This window comes from Indicator indicator, chromosome 1 (assembly GCF_027791375.1).
Source record: "Indicator indicator isolate 239-I01 chromosome 1, UM_Iind_1.1, whole genome shotgun sequence".
Taxonomy (NCBI): Eukaryota; Metazoa; Chordata; class Aves; order Piciformes; family Indicatoridae; genus Indicator; species Indicator indicator.
In genome coordinates, this window is record NC_072010.1 from 37,796,325 (window position 1) to 37,815,302 (window position 18,978).

Below are 18,978 nucleotides of genomic sequence, written 5' to 3' on the forward strand. Positions count from 1 at the left end.
AGTCAGACAAGTGTGGGCCAGTGTCAGTATAAAAGCCATGCTGTGTTTACACTCAGCTCTGTGCTGGTGCCACTCAATATCATCAGCATTAGCTGTATGTGTTTTTAATTAACTCAGTTCTGTCAGCATCTGTTAGACATTCTTCAGCTTGGGCACTTAGGAGTGTATATGAAACTTAACCATCTCTGTCCAAGGCTTTGGGACTTTGGCAACAGATGGATACCTGTCTTGCAAGGCAGGATACCTCTGAGCTGTATCTAATTTTTATGTGGTAAGAGCATAAGTAGAAGGACCAGTATACTGATTCCAGTAGTGGCAAAAAAGGATGCTTTCTAGTGAGAGCACATGGACCTGACTTCTTTGGTGATCCTTCCCCTTATAATCACCTGCCATCTACAACTGTGATATTAGAGTCTATTCCTTTCACTGCTCCTTAACAGATGTGCTGTCTATGAATTTTTATCACCTTTTTTAAATCCTGCTGATAGCCTGCTTCCACAACCTCTGTGGTCAGAACACTATCTGCTGCATTAAAAAAAAAACAAAACCACAAAAAACCCCACCTTCTTTTATTCGGTTTAAGCTTAACTCTTAGAAGTCAGTCCAAGTGTAGTATTTGGTATTTGGTAAGAGCTCTGCATTCATCTTAGCCTTCATGACTTTGCACACTTTGGCCATATCCCCTGTCCTGCTTACCCTCTCCAAACCAAAGATTTCTCATAAGTTTTAGGTTAATTTAGCTAAATTTAGAATCATAGGATGCATTGGGTTGGAAGGGACCTTTAAGAGTCAGCTAATCCACCACCTCCTGCCGTAATTAGGGACATGTTTAACTTGTTCAGGTTGCTCAAAGACCCATCAATGACAAACCTGACCTTGAATGTCTCCAGAGAGGAGGCCTCCACCACCTCCCTGAAGACATTCTTACAGCCTTTTCTTACTTTCTTCAACTCCACTGTGGCATTCTTTGAGATACAGAGGACAGAGGGTTTTTTTTGTTACAGTGACCATTACCATCTCTCTATAGCACCTAATCTTTAACCAGATTTCAGACCATAAGTAAGTCTTTCCACCACTTCCAGTGGCATCTTAGATTCTTTCATAATCTTTGATGTAGAATCTTATCAGACTTTTTTTAAAATTATTTATAAATTATGTAGACCTTTTCTTTAGGTGCCTCCTGACACTGTTCAAGTAGCAGCAGGTTATGAAGGCGATATTGTGCTTTACAAAAGTTGTGCTGACTCTTTTTGCAGCAGTCCGTGTTCGTCTGGGCTCTCAGTATTTTTATTTTCTATTATAAACAGCAGTAGAAGCCAGACTAGCAAGTCCAGTCTGTAGTTCTCAGAACCTCCTCTAGTGTCATTTCTCTGTGTAGGGAGGTAACATTGTTCATCCACCTGTACATTGGCACAATGACTATTCGTAAATGTAGGCTTCATGTCGTGGCCAGCACTTCTTCAATTTCATGTCTGAACAACTGAAATATGTACTAGTGGAGGGTCTATTAAGTATTTTGGTCCCTGTCTAGACCTCGAGCTTTGCATATACAGTGTGTTTCTCCAGTAACACACGCAGTGCGCCACATGCCTTAGAGTCTCTGTGTAAAGCTGATATTGCCTTTGGCAACTACAGAATGTCTCTCACTCTCCGCTTCGAGGAGAATGGAAGATGCTAATACGCTCATGCTGTTCTTCACCTTGTACTTGCTGTTTTACTCAGTATGTCAGTACTTGAAAAGTGCCAGGCATATGTTGGTTGCTGCATGTCACTCTTGCTGTCTTGGAGTCTTGAGACACATACATTAGATATGTGACATATGCTAAGAGTGAACTGTTAATGTTTGAAAAGGATTTTCATTGCTGAACATCAACTTTGTGATTGTTAGCCCTCCAGCTTCTCATACCTAATTCTGTTTGTGTCCCCTGACTAGTTAACTCACTGCTCTTATGAGGCTGCACAGCACACAGAATTTGCAAACTACCCACTGAATTTAATCAGTTGCTTATCAATCCTTTCTTTGAGCTCCATTTTGTGAGGATGAATTGACAAATCCAAAATGTTTCCATCCCCTGCCCTACTGTGCATTCTTTCATCTTTCGTCTGCTTATTTTTAATTGCCATTTAATTATTTTTTTAAATTCTTGTTAAATTCTTTTGTCCTTATTTCCCCTCTTCTCTGTATTTACATAATGTATTTTAATGCATTTATTGACTTTTTTCTGTTTTATTCTTTCTTCTGTCATTCACTGTTTCCTTTCTCCAACTCTTTTTTCAGTACCTCACTCTACAGGTTTTGGCAGACTGATATTTGCAGAGCCAAATGAATTAACGTCTTGGGTTAAAATGTGTTTAGCCTTATATCATCAGGGACAGATGGGTCAGAACTATCTGGTACACAAGGATGCAGACAAATTCATTATTAATACACCAAAAAAAAAAAGGTTATTACCTCTTCAGATGTTCCAAACTAAGCTTCATTTGGACTGGATGGTTCAACGGCATTTATTGGAGAATTTGGCCCTTGAAAACTCTTTAGTGAATGCCATTTCTGCTGTGTGCTGTGCTTGCTGTCCATTCAAGTAAGTAAAACAAAAATCTAAATAATTATAAAATGGCTGTATCAAAATGAAAATCATTTTCTACGGGTACTGCACAGGCCAGTTCAGACTTAAGCATAATCTTAATCAAGCTTCTATAAAGATCATAGAGCCTGCTAGCATGAACATAGTTGAAAAGAGAGTCATTTAATTTAATTCAAAGTGTTGTAACTGGGCTTTTTGCTTCACCAAATAGAACTTCAAAATAGATTAGAGATGTAGTAGGGAGGACATAGCAGAAGTCTGCTATCTTTTGTCCAGGAGGAGCAAGAATGCCTGGCTGATGTAAGATCATATCTATGATGGCTCAAGGGTTAAAAACGAGGTAAGTTTTGCAAGGAGATGTGGTCAGTCTAATTTAAAAAAAAAAAAAAAAAAGATGGACTTGACAAGTATTTTAGGGTGATTTAGAACAATTTGCATAGAGGCTTAGTGTGACCCAGGTTTGCTTTCATTCAGTCACATGAAGCATATGTTTACTTCTGGTCTTAGTGTATTTTGCAGGAGATAAATAGATTAAGGTGATTTTTGCAGATTCTTTGTTGTATATAATGTCTATGGAATGGTCTGATAACCAGGGTTATACACGATATGTTTTCTGAGGGTGATGTCATATTTCATGCATCTCCAGCTGAGATGATACAATCATTTCACAGAGGGAGCTATATGATGCAATTGCCAGAAAACCCACATGGATCAGTGGCCCAGCAGGTTACATTCAATTCAAATTTTATACGTTGCTGATATGTCTTTTTTAGGTGCTATTCCATCTGAAGATGTCATACTGAACAATTTAATATTTTTTTAATGCTCAGATGTTTTATCGTGAATCTGATTTTTGGTTTGGTTTGGTTTCTTTGTTGGTTTTTTGTTTGCTTATTTTTATTGTAGTTATTTTAAATAAAGTCATTTAAAATGCCACAATGCTTTGTAACTTTGGGAATGTCTGCCTGCTTTCCGTCTTTAAAACCTGTGGCTACATTACTAGTATTCTAGGTATAGACACTTGAAGATTTTTTTTTCCTCCATTTTCCCAACTGTTAGTGGAACCTTAGATTTTTCCTGTTACTTTTTTTCCACTGATCAATCTAATAGGTAAAGCATGAACATCTGCTTTGAAGGGTTAAATCTTTCAACATATTTGAAGGGCAAGAAGGAAACCCAGATACAGAGTCAAAAAGCATACAATCCACCTGGCATTGCATGTTAGCATTACCTTATGCTTTGTTGCATTTGATCGATTCAAAAGCCTGCGTTATTTCAGTCTCGTGATGTAATTTTGGTAAGGATGAAATTCCAAGGCAGTGAGACTTGATCACCTAAGAAATTTATAGCCCATTCAAGTGCTTTAAAAAATTCCATTCCGGAAAGGGAAGATGCCCTGCTAGAAATTGGCCAAGAAGGCCAATGCCATCCTGGCCTGCATCAGAAATAGTGTGGCCAGCAGGAACAGGGAAGCCATTCTTCCCCTATACACAACACTGGTTAGACCACACCTTGAGTACTGTGTCCAGTTCTGGGCTCCTCAATTTAAGAAGGACATTGAGATACTTGAACATGTCCAGAGAAGGGCAACGAGGCTGGTGAGAGGTCTCGAGCGCAAGCCCTGTGAGGAGAGGTTGAGGGAGCTGGGGTTGTTTAGCCTGGACAAGAGGAGGCTCAGGTGAGACCTTATTGCTCTCTACAACTACCTGAAAGGAGGTTGTAGCCAGGTGGGGGTTGGTCTCTTCTCCCACGCAACCAGCACCAGAACAAGAGGACACAGCCTCAAGCAGCACCAGGGGAAGTTTAGGTTTGAGGTGAGGAGAAAGTTCTTCACAGAAAGAGTACTCGGCCAGTGGAATGGGCTGCCCAAGGAGGTGGTGGAGTCACCGTCCCTGGAAGTGTTCAAAAAAAGGTTGGATGTGGTAGTTGGAGCCATGGTTTAGTTGTCATGAGGTGTTAGGTATTAGGTAATAGGTTGGACTGATCTCTGAGGTCTTTTCCAACCTGGTTGATTCTGTGATTCTGTGAATGCCACAGACTTTCCTGGCAAATGGTGTCTTCCTACAGGCTTCCAAGTCTACCATGTCTAGCCTTTGTGAAAATAACATATCACAAATGTTATCATACTTTAGCTTCAATTTGGTATCAGGAGAATGAGTGAGGATCAAACAGTAAGGAGAGGATAGAAATGAATGATGTATCATGGGAAAAACGTATAAATTTTGGAGGTGACTTGTTGGGTTTTTTTGTTTAGGAAGAAAGGTCCCTAAAAAGGGATGGAAAATATGTAACAGTTCTCCTAGGGTTCTCACTGGGTGTGACAGTATTTTTCCTGGTTTTGTATCATTATTATTTTTTATACTGACACCATTAGGGGTTTTTAGAAGATGAACACGGGTAAAATTATATTATCTTTTGTCCAGATAATATTTAGTATTTAAATTTATTTCTTAACTGTGGGAATTGTGCTTTAAAAATGGCTAGTGAATGTTTTATGTCTGGCCTATGGGTGTATGTACAGAAAGAGATACAGTATTACATGGAAAAAGAGTTCAATAATACTGAAGGATCTTTCAGATGGAAGAAGAAATGGGAGGAGATGCCAATTATTTCTTTGCTGTCTTTTCAAATGCTGTCTCTCCATTTATTTTTCAAGGATAAAAGGGAATCCATTGTAGGACTCTACCTGGCTTTGTGTAATAATTATTAATTGCAGTCTCAGCAGGTTCCACATTCATTTGAAGAGAAAACATTCTCATTCTTAGTCTGCTTGATCTGAAATATCAGGCAATGCCCTGTCCTGTCACCACAAGCCAGTTTCTCATGTGTATTGCTCAGCAAAACTGTCTTTCCATTGTATTAAACTTTTTATTGCTTAATTATCCCAGAACCTCTCACCTATTGTTCTTTTACTTTTCCATCTAACTTTTGGGTTAATTCAGTGCTCACAAATGTGGAAAAACTACTGACACTTTTCTGAGCCATATTTGTGGCTTGCACATCCCTTATGCAGCTCTGCTAATGCATGGTTGTTCTGTTCAATTGCCTTCCTTCTGTCTATTAGACACTGCTAACTAGTAAGTTAGTTAACTAGTTATTAGGATGTAAACAAGCAGGACCACATCATCATTTCCCTCACTCAGTTTTTAATGAGGATAATTGCTCTTTAATGGTTTTGCCTAGCTAAAGATTTGGTTAGGTAAGATTTGATCCTCTGGAACAAAGAATAGTGGAAGTAAAATTGTTCCCACATGCAAACAAAGTAGAAACTGAATTCAGACTTTTACAAAGTTGTGCTAGAACTTTTATTTTCTGGTCCTTCCTTCCAGTCTTGTCTTATTGCAAACAAACTCAGTTCTTCCTTTTCCAACTAATCCCTCACTCTAGACTCTTATCATCAGCACTCCCCTTTGTATGTACATCCAGAGAACAATAGCACATCTTCTCCATACACGTTCAGTTGCACCGATCAGTTCTTGCCCTCTGTTTTTTCTCTGGGTATTTGCCCCTCTCCCTCCTATTTTGTTTATTTTCATCTTTCCAAGCTGCTGTGTTTCTGAGATTATGCAAACAAAAGTGTAAACCATTCAGGCTCTTTCTCTAAGATGATTGCTTTGGGGATCTTCTGCATATTCTTCGTCAGAGGCTTAGAAAACAAAAATTTTATTTCACATCCAGCATGTGATCATAAAGGAGGGTATTGTGTTGTATGGGTTTTAAAAGAAGATGGATGCCCATTCTGAGTTCTTATTACATTAAGAAGAGGATCAGCAGCACATCCCAGTGGCAGCTTTCAGTGTTGTACATTCATTTTAAGTGCCCAATCTTAGATTAAGAGGCTTTGCAAGTGTGGAATATTTCCAAATTACTCAATCCACAATGTCCACCAAGGTTCACTCCTTTTAGTTACTAAACCAAAAATGGAGCCTTCCTCTAACAGACATCTCCCTGTAAGACCATACATGCAGCACAAGACAGCTCCCAGCTTCTGCAGCCTTCAACTCCTATTGCCAACAGTCATTTTCCTAGCAAGCCAATTCACCATAAACATGGAAGTGACGCTGATCTTGTTGCATTCTTGTTCTCTGGAGATACACCATCTGATGTTGGAAAGATACAAGCATTACTTTGGTCACATCGTGTATACTTTTGAAAGTTATAGATCATATTACTGGATGCTGAATCGGGATTAAGGAAATTCCCTAGGTATAGAAACGAAAATTTAAATTTAAAAATGGGGGGAACAGGGAAGGAAGAGTTGTATGGTTATTTTTTTATACTGTCATCAGAAGCACAAGTTGTGATGAAGCTCAGCTGTCCTGGTAGGGCTATGACATGGCCCAGTACAAATCCAGACAGACCTTAAGATGTCTACATAGGGTCCCTTTCTCTCCCCTCCTTCCTGCATAAAACAGGGAAATGAGGGAAAAGGAACAAAGGGGACAAGACTCCTGCCTGTCTGGTAAACAAGACGTTTATCTGGGGTGAGACCACTGCTTCCCCAGATTCAAGGTCCTTGCTTCTGCCTTTTATGGATACAGCCTGGCAGAAGGCCTTTCCATTGAGCAGCTACACGTTAGCTTCAGTGCCCCATTCGACCAACCAGTCTCTGGCAATTTGTGTATATACAAGTGACTAGGTAGTCACCCTTGCCTTGCCTTGTCTTGCGCAAGCCTGCTGAAGACTTGCCTTGCTTCAAGCCTTGCCGCCTCGAGTTGCCCTGCCCTGCCTCAAGTGCCTGGTCCAGAGCCTGGGATAAAGCCACTAGCCATACACATGCAAGCCAGAGAAGCCACAAGCTGAAGCTGCCTAGTCTGCTTCCTCTTGCCACCAGAATCGTGCTGTGCCTCAGTTTACCCAGAAACCAAGCAAGCGCCCATCGTGAGGAGCGTCATTAACTGCCCACCATCTGCTGAAGCCAGATCAGCCTGGGACCATGCGGTAACCTCTCCTTGCCAGCAATATGCCATGTCGTGCCCTACGAGAGTGCCCCAAAGCTAACACAGCAGCAGCAGCAGCATCCCTATGTAGGTGAAACTAGCTGTGAGTAACTGATTCACTGCCCTTTGGGTTGAACGGTTCTTATCGAGCCTCCCCCCGCTGTAACTGAGTGATATCTGCTCTCGGGGACTTTCTCTTTCCAAGTTGTTGTCTCCTAATTTGCATAGAATAGTTTGTATTTGTCCTAAAACTGCATAATTGCATTGTAAATATATCTTCCAACCATACAACAATCCTTTCAGTGAGTTTTGGCATATTTCAATAACAGAGGGTTACTATTTTTATTAATACCCGTTTGCCATATCGTTTATTATTTATTGATGTGAGGATTCCTCCCCTAGACCACAACATCAGCTTGCAAAATTTCAGCAGTCCAAATTGTTTTGACACGCAAATATACGCATTTTAATCTAGCTATCCTGGTGTCCACAATATTAACCCATTATTCACATCATACTTACCGTTTGGTAAACTTGCTCACCTATACTCAAATGTGAGCTAGATCTGAGCTAGATTCATGTTTAAAAATTGCCTCTCCAATTTCATACCTTTTTTTTTTTAGTTATTTAAAATTACGTTGGGACCAGTTGGACATTTTTTGACTTGTGAGCATATTTACTTAGAAGTAGATTCATTATTCATCCCTGATCGGTCACATTTAGGTGAGCACAGTTCTTTATGAAGTAAATGGTTTTTGTAGGTAATATAAAAATATTAGGAAAATGTGACAATCTGCTCTTTCTTCATCAATATTTCATTCTGGTATTTCTGGATGTAAATCAGTTTCTTCGTTATTTTTGCCCACGGGTCATTCAGACAGTCACTGTCCATTACCTTGGTCAGAGCTGGACACTAACCACTGTTGCTTTAGAAACCACTTGTCAGTCAAATTCTATCAAATGTAATTAATGTGTTTTCACACTGAATAAAGAATTATCCCATTTCTTTTCCACTTTAACCTTGTGCAAACTTTTGTGTCCATTTAAATACCCGTGTTCTCTTGCTCATGGTCTGTCCACCTTGTTTTAGTGAATTTCCTCTTCAATGATAAGAAATAAATATGGCTTGCTCTAGAGCAAGAGGCAAGGACAGAAATTAGAAGAGGGTAAGGATGTTGTATTCAGTTTGATTTTTGTGATGAAGTCTCCTATTTCTTTGAAGCTGATTGCTGAATTTATGCTTTTATAAGAAATGAAATCAAGTGATTACTTTGAAAATATGTCTTGACAGATGTGGCTGCGCAAAATACAGTCTCCATCATTTCCTCACACCTATTATCTGTAGTTAGTTCTCTTCAGAAGACAAAAAAAGGCTATCTTCTGTTTGGATAACGACATTTTTTTACCTCTGATCTTTTTCTCAATCAGAGACCATCAAATAGAGAAAATGGACCTACGTGTAACTGCAGACCTCCACCTCATGAAGCTCTATGATACAGAACAGTGTATATGATAGGAATTTTTTCCAGTCAGACCTGGATTAATACACTCCACAACAACATAAGTCACTTTACAACTTCTGAAGCATTTCTGAAATTTCTTAAATAGCTTTACTATTTGGTTACAATTAGCAATTTTAATAGTACTTCTTTCTCTTTTATTGTGCGATATTTTCCTTTAAAGACATGCCATCTTGTCAATCTCTTTCTGGTCATGACACTAATTGTAAGACAGAGGTATTCCTTTGTTCAATAGCTTGCAAGAAAAAGTGATTTAAACAGAGGCACTTAGCACAGAAAACACATAAAATTTCGTGTAAATAAGCAGTTAGAGAACAGCAGATGTTTTTAGATTGCTTTGGTAAATGGTGCAGTGTTATAGGCCAATCAATACAGTTAATGTTAATTGTGATGCACTTTTGTCAAAATTATGGTTTTTCTTAAAGTTAATTTCTGATTTATTTCATTTTCTATAGAGTAATTCTGCAGACCTAGTGTCTTTTGCAATTCATGTTTGCTAATGGAAAACTGGATTAATTTGGGCGTTAATTTGGCTCAAGTATATTAAAACAGACTTCGATATGGTTGATGGATAAGTGTATCAGATATTTACAGAAGACTTGGGGGTTTGGATTTTTTTTCATGGTATTCTGTTAAGTTACTTGGCTCAGTACAACCCAAGTAATGTTTAAGAACTTTCAAAGTCTGAAGTTCTTGAAATTCTAATTCTAATCTCATGCATTTGTACCGTCACATAATACTGTTGGCTTTGGAAGCTTAACTGTTGAATTGGAAAGCAAATTGGATTATTTGCTATGGAAAATAGCATGAATTTTTTTGCCATTTGATTTCTGAAATGCTTTAATTTAAAATATGTGTTTCTAATGTGTTGTTTAAGCTTTCTCATAAGATCTTTGGGACAGACGCAGTGCTGGGTTTTTGTTGTATACAGTACTTGGCAGAGTGGAGCATTTTCAACATGATATCAATTGAAGCTCTTCTGTGAAAGAAAAGGGTTACTTTTTAAATAGGTCAGTTTATCCTACTCTGCTCTTCTGGTGACTCAAATGCCATTTTGTAGGCCCTTTTTTTGTTCATAATGCAATACAGTACAAAATGTGGTAATATAATACAGAGGATCATATAAGAGACACCCAAAAAAGGACCCAAAAAAATCCTTGAGACAATTGTGATGAGAGCAAAATGTCATTAACTCATTGAAAATCAATGTTATGCTTATAAAATATCAATAGTTTCATCTTTCTACCCTATGTACATGTATCTATGCCACACATACGGATCACAAGTTTTTCATCTCAGTTGTTCACATCTAAAAGAAACCCCAGTGCAGTTAGTTTGGGCCTGCACCAGTTTAGCTCTTGGCTCATTGATTTAGCACACCTCTGTTTTATACACACACTTCTATTTACACCTGCTCAGACAGCAATCCTGCTATTAAAGTGTGACATTTCACAGCCTGTATAGCAGCACATTTATTTTTTCTGTTAAATACTTGTTCAGAATGTTTCCTTTTCTGTCCTCTTTTATTGGAAGAAAATGTTATACAACTGCTTACATCCATATGACAGTGACAGAAAGAGAGAATATTGCTATGGCTTCAACATACTGCCTGAACAATGAACTGAAAATATTCTCTTTGGTGAGACTGCCAGTCTGACTTTTTAATGTTGCTTGTACAAACACTGGTTCTGACAAAGGGAGGCTCTTCTTCATACCTATATCATCAGTCTGAAATAGTCTCATTAGCCTAATGACAGCAAAAACGGGCACGAGTTAACAAAGCTGATTGGGTCAGGAGGTATCAGCATCATTTTTACCTGGACAGTGGTGGACAAATAAAGACTGTGTACTGACAAGCAGGTCATCTCCAAATTTCAAGATGATGGAGAAGAAAGGTTTGGTTTGGATTTTGACCTTAGTTTTTAACACTGCCACTCTCTTTGTTCCCCTCTGAAATCTTCCTTAATACAGTCTGATGCTATTTAGATTAAAAATGTCATTCACGTTTAGATACATCTAAACCTCTAGTGTCCCCTTCTGCCAGTGTTAAGTTATCACAAACATGGCTCTATTGACTGGGATGAAATAAGACTTTCTTGTATTACTAGGATTATTGGCAAAATGGCTCTCTGCTGGTACTGCAATTGCCTCCTTTAGAAGTACTGACATAGCATAGAAGTTTCTGAATAGCTGAAATGAACAATACATTGATAAATAATATTTTTGTCTCCTGGGCTATACCAGGCATTTTAAGCCACAGAGGAGCTGGTTTGTCCCATATAAGGACTTCTGGGCAGGCAAAGACGTAGGGAGTGACAGGTATCGAGTGAGGTGCAATAATCCTGAGACAGTATTTGCTTGGAAAGCTTCCAGATTAGTCTTACTTTTTTAAAGCCTAAGATCATCCAAAGCTGATGAGTCTGAGACCAAAGCTAAAGTGAGTTCCATGTTCTCGCAGACAATATGTTTGAATTGTTCTTTTCTGGCAACAGAGCAACTGAGAGCCAGTCAGTTGCTGCCCTTTAGACTCCTGCAGCTGGGGAATGTGACACAAAACTGTTATGTCTCCCTGATGTGGCCTCTGACATAGGAGAGGAGTACCCCTGACCTTCTTCACCACCCTGCAAGAAGAGACATTGTTGTGGGAAGGTGAGATAGGGAAGGAGCTGGCTATGAAACTTTCTCCAAATGCTCTCCATTTGAAAAGCTTTGCTGAATATCTGGATGTGTCTAGAAAGAAGAAAGTTAATGGTCAGGTTTGAAAAGCATCTACAAATCTCTCTTCTTATGTTTGCTTGGTTTTTTATATTTCAGGCCTGATTTTGTTGTAGGTGGGGAGGCAGAGGGGGTTGTAAGGCTTTTTTCTTTGGTCACAGAGCATGTTTTTGGTTATTCAGCTGGACACCTAATTCACATTCTGACACCCTCAAGTTTTCTTCCTTACCTATCCCTGTATGTGTCAAAGCAAGCGACTCAAAGGCACAGAACAAAACTCTTTACAGAGCTGTTGATTCCAGTCTCCATTTTCACATAAATTTAGATATAAACAGGCCACTCTATACAAATACAGATCCAGAGCACACCTCTTTGAAATCAGAGAGACAAAGTTATCATTAAGAATTTGCCATTTCCTAGTAACAAGGTTCATGTCTGTGCTTTTCCTCAAGAAGATACTTTCAGAAGTATTTCAGGATTCAGCAGAGATTGAATTAATCTAAAAATGATAGAATGTAATAGAGGATTATGCTATCTTAGTGATGCAACTTCACAGCAGTCACTTCTTTTCAGGCTCTTTTAGAATCATAGAATCATAGAATCAGTCAGGGTTGGAAGGGACCACAAGGATCATCTAGTTCCAACCCCCCTGCCATGGGCAGGGACACCTCACACTACATCAGACTGGCCAGAGCCTCATCCAGCCTGGCCTTAAACAGCTCCAGGGATGGGGCCCCAACCACCTCCCTGGACAACCCATTCCAGGCTCTCACCACTCTCATGGTGAAGAACTTCTTCCTCATGTCCAGCCTGAATCTCCCCACTTCCAGCTTTATTCCATTCCATTTTGGATCTTCCAAAATCCCCAAAATGTCTGCATTTTAATATACTTTTCTGAAAGAGTAAAGAAAATGCACAGGACATGAGCAACCTTAAATCTTTATATGAATCTTTGCCTACTGCATGATCGTGGCAGTACTATGACAAACTGCTTCATTTTTGCCCAAGTTATTAAATATTATTCCAGACTTTTCAGGCCCAGCCTAATGACAGAGGATTACATCCAGGAGGAGAGCCTGTGCTGGGGAGCCTGTCAGAGATGCTTTGCTTGCTTCAAGAATATACAAGCTCTCAGTTCACAGAAAATTGCTAACTAACCCTTTTTTCCCAGCAGCAGCTTGTTACAGAGGAATTTTGCCCACAGTTCAGAAGCACTCACGTGGTGCTCATACCAGCTAGTATTCCTATTTTGTCAAAACAGGTCCAGGACTGTAAAATCCTTATGAAGATATTTTCTATGAAGGTTCCCTGAGGAAAGCAGGCAGGGAAACTTTTGACAGCATCAGCCTCCTCTATTGTTGCTTCATGGATGTATATGTCTCTCACAGTTGGAATTTTGGAGTTCAAAAATAAAGTAACAATAGGAGAAACTGATGTTAATCTCCACAGACCCCATTAGCTCAACAACTTGCTCAGTCTCTAATGTGTGATAGCAGGGTGCAAGAGAGGTTGCTGGAGTGTTAGCTTGGCTTCCTGTGTACCTTTTAGCCTTAGCAGCTATGCAGAAATGCCAACATAACTCAGAAGTAATTGTTGCACTGTTACAATCAGAATTGCTGCACTTTGTCAGCTCATTAGGAAGGCAAATATATCTCATTTACAAAGGAACTTTTTTGGCTGATGATTAAAGTACAGGACTGAAAGTCAGTTACTTAAGATTATGTTTCCATCTCTGTAGTGTTTGAGGGTTTTGTGGGTTTTGGGTTGTTTTGTTGTTTTTAGTGGGTATTTCATCTCTGTGAAAACTTTGATTAATCATACTGTGCCTCAGTTTCCTTTCAGGTACCAGGAAGATAATATGCTGGAAGCCTTTGACTGACAAATTTAATGTTTGTCAGATGCTTTGAGGTATTTAGATTAAAGGGTCTCTTGAAGTGTAAATTATAGAGGTAAACATGGCTGAGGTGGAAGTATCCTATTCCTATTTTGGTGTCAGCCATTGCCAGTCTTTTAAAGGATTTTTTTTGTGAAAGCCTGTCTGGCAGCACTGGGTAATGTTCTGTTTGATTTCATTTATGGGGAGAGACACATGTTTTGCTAGGAAGCCATTTATTTGTTTCCTTTTGCCTATAGAGAACCTATTTTTATGGAGTTTTTGAGGAATTCTAAAAGTAGGACATAAAATACTCACATAGTCTCCGTAAAATTATTGAAGTAACTTTGCTGCATGGAGCTGATTGGGAGAAATAGTTAATATTTAAGTTCAGGTGCTTCAAGCTGCAAGTATGCTAAGTCTACACTTAGTTATAACTCTGTTAAAAGTTGTTTCTAAAAATGAAGTTGTTCAGTGGTTCCCTTTCTGGCATAGTATTTCCTTCCCTTCCCTTCCCTTCCCTTCCCTTCCCTTCCCTTCCCTTCCCTTCCCTTCCCTTCCCTTCCCTTCCCTTCCCTTCCCTTCCCTTCCCTTCCCTTCCCTTCCCTTCCCTTCCCTTCCCTTCCCTTCCCTTCCCTTCCCTTCCCTTCCCTTCCCTTCCCTTCCCACTCTCTCATCCTTTCTTCATAACATGTACTCAACAGGTCTGTTTTTCTTGTGCTGAGGACTTCAGAACTGGACACAATACACCAGCTGGAGTCTCAGCAGAGTGGAGTTGAGGGACAGAATCACCTTCCTTGGCCTGCTGGCCACGTTTCTTATGATGCAGCCCAGAATACAGTTGGCTTTCTAAGCTGCAAGAGCACACTATCAGCTCATGTCCAGCTTTTCATGCACCTAAATCCCAAAATGCTGCTCCACAGGGCTGCTTTCGAGCACCTCATTCCCCAGCTAGTGTTCATATTGGATATTGCCCAGATGACAAGCAGGACCTTTTGCTTGGCCTTGTTGAACCTCATGAGGTTCATACAGGCCCACTTTTTAAGTTTGTCCAGGTCCCTCTGAATGGCATCTTGTGCCTCAAGCCTGTCAACCATACCATTCAGTTGCAGTCATTACTGTAACCTTCATATACTTACAGTAACTCTTGAAAAACTGAAAATGGCAGATATTTTAAGGGGAAGATCTTCATTGGGTTTCATGAATGAACTCTTAATTTTTAGAGTTTACACAGCATTAGAAAGAAAAGAAAAAAAGAAAGACTTTTCAACCAAAAGGGATTTCACATCAGGGCAAGGGATATGTAAATTAGTCTTAGCCTGTTTTATCAGAGGCTTTTTCATCATATCTCCATGATGTTGGAAGAGGCTGGCAGCTGGGAGAAGATATTAATCTTGCATTGTTTTAACTGTGTAATGTCTTTTGTTTTGAAAAACTTCCTTTGATTTAGGTGCATTACTGTGAAGAAATCATTACAATTTATTAACCAAAGCCTTTTTTCAACAATCCACAGTGATGAGCATATAACACAATGCAGTCTTCTAGCTATAAACCAAACAGGCTTCTGCAGGGATGAGTTCAGCTATGTGGACTTCATGTGCCTTTTAGCTAGAGGTCAGCACTTTGTATGAGTAAGTCAGTATTCCATCCTCCAAGTTCACAGGTCATATTGACTGTCATATTTGAAAGGTGATAAGTAATAGTTGCAGTATTAACTTTAATCTGCCCAATTGGACATCACTGTCTGTACTAATTACTATCAGCTAGCAATGTCTCATGGCATGCAATCAGTGATGCCCTATTGATTATCGTAAAACCTTGCACTCTTCTACTTTTGTACCCCTAGTATTTATCAGGGAGACGTTAAATTCTCAGGAATCTGCCCCTGCCTTAACCTTTAAAAAGAAGACAGGCTAAGGATTCAAGGAGCACTTGAAGACCACTGTATTTCAAAGCAAACAAGGTAAAGAGTATTTTTATCAACAGGAGAGATAAAGATGCCTGGTATCCAAAGGGATTTGGTCTTCTAATTGAATTCTTTGATCTAATTCAGCTGAAGATTTTTCTAGTTGGAGTGTTGGTAACATGATTTTTTTTTCACTGCAAAAATTTGCTGTTGTTGAATAATACCTGCTGCTTTTCCCTTGGAGGAGAGGGGACAGTAATGGGGATCCTTCTTTACTTATTCACTTAGTTTTATAAGATTTTGCTTATATTCAAAAATTGTAAGGAGAAAGATTGGAAGGTGCACATGCATAGTTACATTTTCACACATTTTGATCCTAAACTTCTCATAACCCTGGGAATCCTAAAACTTAATTGTGCAGCATTAGCAAAAAGTGTTCTACAGCCACAATAAGGTCATTTTGATGGGAATATGCCTAACATATTTCTTGCAATCTCTGCTGAAAAACTTTAAGTTGGTGTGAAGATAGGAAGCATTTCCACCTTCTGTTGTCCCTTGTCTTGAGAGCGCACAAGACCACAGAATAGAAGATTTGGTCAAGCACTTACATTTTTTTTCAGGCCTTGTAAAAAAGCAAAAAAGTGTAAGAGTCTGTTGTTATTCTATTTTGCTTTTGCAAAGTCTTGAAGGAAAAGTCAGGACTGTTATGAAATTCATTATAATCACAAGTGTCAGTGTGTCTGGAGTTGCTGTGGAAAATGCTGAGTCCTCTAGGGAATGTTTAATTCAGTTGCTTAACTTGTTCTAGCTATTTAGATTGTCCCTTGTCTGGATTTCTTTCTCTATTTACTACACCTTCAAAGCAAATACATACCTCAGAGTCTTAACAGCTGACAGCTCTCTTGGGCTTAACAGAACATATTTTTCTCCTGCACCCCCTTTCCTGTGAATAACTTAAACATAGTGATACGTTCTCTTGGGCTTTTGTTTTCTAATGAAATATTAAAAAAACCCAGATGCTAATTCTTTAGAGTGGGGTTCCTGTCATTATGTATTTTTGGCTGTAAAGCACCTTAGTATTTATCTTTGGAATTAAACAAACAATTCAGTCATATCTGATAAAGCACAGCAAATAATAATGATTAATAAAAAAAAAAATTGTAATCTTCAGTCTAGCTTTAAGAAATATCTCCAGCTGTCTCAGGATTACTAAAACCTGTTTCTTCTTTCCATGTAAATGAGTTGTTTACAGATACGAAATTTAAATCACTCAGGATTTTCACAGAGGTTTTGTTGGGTTTTTAACATGCTGCATTAAAATAATCCCAGCTATTCTTCTAACCCTAGTGAACAGGTGGACTTTTTATTTTTGGTTCAGTGAGATATTTATTTCAGAGGTATATTCTGATATCTTTCCGGGATTTGTAGCATTTTATGTTTAGTTATGCTGTTCAGTTGCAAGAATTTCCTTGAGGACTTCTGGAGGGAAAGACATATGAGGAAAGGCTGAGGGAGCTGGGGTTGTTCAGCCTGGAGAGGGGACCTTATTCTCTACAACTACCTAAAAGGAAGTTGTAGTCAGGTGGGGGTCAGGCTCTTCTCTCAGGCAACTAGTGACAGGACAGGAGGTCATGGTATGAAGCTGTGCCAGGGGAGGTTTAGGTTAGATATTAGGAAGCACTTCCTCACAGAAAGGCTGATTAGGCACTGGGAGTGGACTGCACAGGGAGGTAGGTGGTGGAGTAGCCATCACATGGTTGAGCTGAGGTCATAGGCTGGACCTGATGATCTCAGAGGTCTTTTCCAACCTCAATAATTCTGTCTTCAGGTTACAAACAACAATCCTTCAGTGTTTCCTTACTGACCCCTGAAAGCGTTAAGAATGAATGCTACCTGAGTTTTATTTTTACCAAGCTGTTACATGATCATATATCCCTTCAGTACATCAGCAAAAGGTTACAAAGATTGCAGGATGCTGAAATTCATACATCTGAAAACATAATTTAGCTCAGTTTGTAAAGGACAGCTTGATTTTTCTCGTCTTCTCTGGTAAAAATGCCATCCACTTCTGAACATGAAAGCATTGCAACCAGAGACAAAATCTGCATTTCTTTAAGTTTTGTTTAGATATCTTTTCCATCTTTTGGCTGATAGCTTCATATCATATGAGTAAGTCCTTACAGCTGAATACACTGTTGCTATTCACAGTCTAGTATGTATCTGTGGTAAGTTAAAAGCAAGGCTATTTCTGCCAGTCCAAAATCTGATGGCAGAACCAGATGTCTCAGTGAGTAGTAGCGAGCTCCACCATGCATCCTCAGGATCACATCAAACATCCTGACTACAGAGTGAATTTCCAATTTTATTTCCAGATAATAAACTCAAAATCGGCCTTGTAATGTATATAATTCATGAAATACTGTCTCTTTTGTTAGACCTTTCTCCCAGATAGATCTAAGTGCTGTTCAAAGAAACGTGGTCCTCAAAAATGTGGTCTTTCTGTAAGTGCAAGCAGGAAAGATTCTTCTGTCAGTTAAACACTGAAGTTCAGTCCATAGAAAGAAAGGGAGGCATAGTCATTTATTAACAAAAGGTGAGCAACATAGCTCATAGAATATTCTCATCCATATGGGAACCCTCAAGTTATGTGTTTTGAATGTTTTTTTTTCTTTATCCAATTCAATTTTTAAGCAGAGGTTTTAATTCATTTTAATAACCAGAGTATTTGGTTGTCTGTTTTTTCACATCAAACACAATTTCATCCTGGTGTCTGCCTTGACAAGTAAAAATGATAGCTATGAAAAGGCCAGTTTACCAGCTTTAGAGAGAAGAGTGAGAAAATACATCCAAGTCTAGCAGCAAGTTTTCATTTTTCAAGTATTAATATCCCCTTTTTTAGGTGATGCTAAGAAAAAAACATTATCCAGAAACAAAAATGCAGCTTAATATCCAAGGACTTCTGTTTGCTATTATTAAGTGAAGTTTGTCAGACTCCATAATGTTTCAAGCACTGCTGGATTATTTAGAGCATCGGTATGGTGAAGGCTGCAAACTTGAATGAATTTAGACACACAAATTAGAACATGCTTATTTTTTTGCTGTCCACAGCTGGTAAAGCTGGCCAAATTCCAGCAAGTGAGTAGACTTCAATGTGCATTATCAAACACAAGTATTTAGGTATTTTTCAGGTAACAATGCTTAATTTTCTGCTTGAGGATAAAGCTTCAGTTTTCAAGCTGTGGTTCACTGATTCAGCATGACAGGAATGGTATTCAGGCTCCTATATAAATTTGCAGGCTCTGCACTTCCTGCCCAAGTTTCATTGCCTGTGGAGTTATTGGCCAGGCTATAGCTACACAGGTGGCTGTCCAGTCTAGTAACCCAAGAGATCACGTGGACTACCCTAACAGACCTGGGACACGCCATGTCCTTGTCTCAT